The sequence below is a fragment of the Saccoglossus kowalevskii genome, chromosome 16 (assembly GCF_978046115.1).
Source record: "Saccoglossus kowalevskii chromosome 16, keSacKowa6.1, whole genome shotgun sequence".
Classification (NCBI taxonomy): Eukaryota; Metazoa; Hemichordata; class Enteropneusta; family Harrimaniidae; genus Saccoglossus; species Saccoglossus kowalevskii.
The window spans coordinates 23042580-23045051 of record NC_140656.1 but is presented as its reverse complement, the minus strand read 5'-3'; positions in this window follow the sequence as shown (position 1 = coordinate 23045051).

Here is a 2472-nt window from a genome sequence, read left to right as displayed (position 1 = left end):
TTCTGAACGTGATTTGTTTTTGTATTCTGCTACATCCGGGGAATGGCCACGCTCTGGAGCCTGTCACCTAATCGGAGTAGACAACTATACCCTCGACGACGAACTCGCATACACTTGCTACGTTTTTAATTTATACCATTTTTATTCCCCTGAGCATGTTGGTAGGTCCTGACTCCATGTCCTAAGCATGTTGGTAGGTCCTGACTCCATGCCCTAAGCATGTTGGTAGGTCCTGACTCCATGCCCTAAGCATGTTGGTAGGTCCTGACTCCATGTCCTAAGCATGTTGGTAGGTCCTGACTCCATGCCCTAAGCATGTTGGTAGGTCCTGACTCCATGCCCTAAGCATGTTGGTAGGTCCTGACTCCATGTCCTAAGCATGTTGGTAGGTCCTGACTCCATGTCCTAAGCATGTTGGTAGGTCCTGACTCCATGCCCTAAGCATGTTGGTAGGTCCTGACTCCATGTCCTAAGCATGTTGGTAGGTCCTGACTCCATGTCCTAAGCATGTTGGTAGGTCCTGACTCCATGCCCTAAGCATGTTGGTAGGTCCTGACTCCATGCCCTAAGCATGTTGGTAGGTCCTGACTCCATGTCCTAAGCATGTTGGTAGGTCCTGACTCCATGTCCTAAGCATGTTGGTAGGTCCTGACTCCATGCCCTAAGCATGTTGGTAGGTCCTGACTCCATGTCCTAAGCATGTTGGTAGGTCCTGACTCCATGCCCTAAGCATGTTGGTAGGTCCTGACTCCATGCCCTAAGCATGTTGGTAGGTCCTGACTCCATGCCCTAAGCATGTTGGTAGGTCCTGACTCCATGTCCTAAGCATGTTGGTAGGTCCTGACTCCATGCCCTAAGCATGTTGGTAGGTCCTGACTCCATGCCCTAAGCATGTTGGTAGGTCCTGACTCCATGCCCTAAGCATGTTGGTAGGTCCTGACTCCATGTCCTAAGCATGTTGGTAGGTCCTGACTCCATGCCCTAAGCATGTTGGTAGGTCCTGACTCCATGCCCTAAGCATGTTGGTAGGTCCTGACTCCATGCCCTAAGCATGTTGGTAGGTCCTGACTCCATGTCCTAAGCATGTTGGTAGATTCTGACTCCATGTCCTAAGCATGTTGGTAGGTCCTGACTCCATGCCCTAAGCATGTTGGTAGGTCCTGACTCCATGTCCTAAGCATGTTGGTAGGTCCTGACTCCATGCCCTAAGCATGTTGGTAGGTCCTGACTCCATGTCCTAAGCATGTTGGTAGGTCCTGACTCCATGCCCTAAGCATGTTGGTAGGTCCTGACTCCATGCCCTAAGCATGTTGGTAGGTCCTGACTCCATGCCCTAAGCATGTTGGTAGGTCCTGACTCCATGTCCTAAGCATGTTGGTAGATTCTGACTCCATGTCCTAAGCATGTTGGTAGGTCCTGACTCCATGCCCTAAGCATGTTGGTAGGTCCTGACTCCATGTCCTAAGCATGTTGGTAGGTCCTGACTCCATGCCCTAAGCATGTTGGTAGGTCCTGACTCCATGCCCTAAGCATGTTGGTAGGTCCTGACTCCATGTCCTAAGCATGTTGGTAGGTTCTGACTCCATGTCCTAAGCATGTTGGTAGGTCCTGACTCCATGTCCTAAGCATGTTGGTAGGTTCTGACTCCATGTCCTAAGCATGTTGGTAGGTCCTGACTCCATGCCCTAAGCATGTTGGTAGGTCCTGACTCCATGTCCTAAGCATGTTGGTAGGTCCTGACTCCATGTCCTAAGCATGTTGGTAGGTCCTGACTCCATGTCCTAAGCATGTTGGTAGGTCCTGACTCCATGCCCTAAGCATGTTGGTAGGTCCTGACTCCATGTCCTAAGCATGTTGGTAGGTCCTGACTCCATGCCCTAAGCATGTTGGTAGGTCCTGACTCCATGCCCTAAGCATGTTGGTAGGTCCTGACTCCATGCCCTAAGCATCTACTAAAAACAATACATCATTATCTGGCATTGCTTCCTGAATATAAAAAAGGTGTAAGTTGATACCGCTCTTGTGACAGGCAATGTCCTTTGATGGCTCAGTTTTGAAGGCGTTTGGAAATTTGCACTCTGTTCATTGCGCGAGCGTCATTACATTACGTTACATTACATTACATTACATTACATTACATTACATTCACGAATCAAAAAAAATCAACATGATGAATTTTCGAATCTCAACAAGTCCGATGCCAATCTGACTGCAATTGTAGTGGGCACGCATGGTCGTTGCTGTAAAGTGGCGCCCTCTAGCGACAAACTACTCTGTTACATAAATTGGAGGATGGGAAGACAGTCAGAACGTATGTAGTTTGTAACAACAAAACCAAACAGAATTGTCTATTCAAACTACATTGCTCACACCCACATGCGTCATTTTTACTTCACGGTAGTGCTTCCTCGCTAGAGGGCGACTTATTGAAAAAATGTAATGTATGCATTAATGTGTGTCAGTTATTCTTGT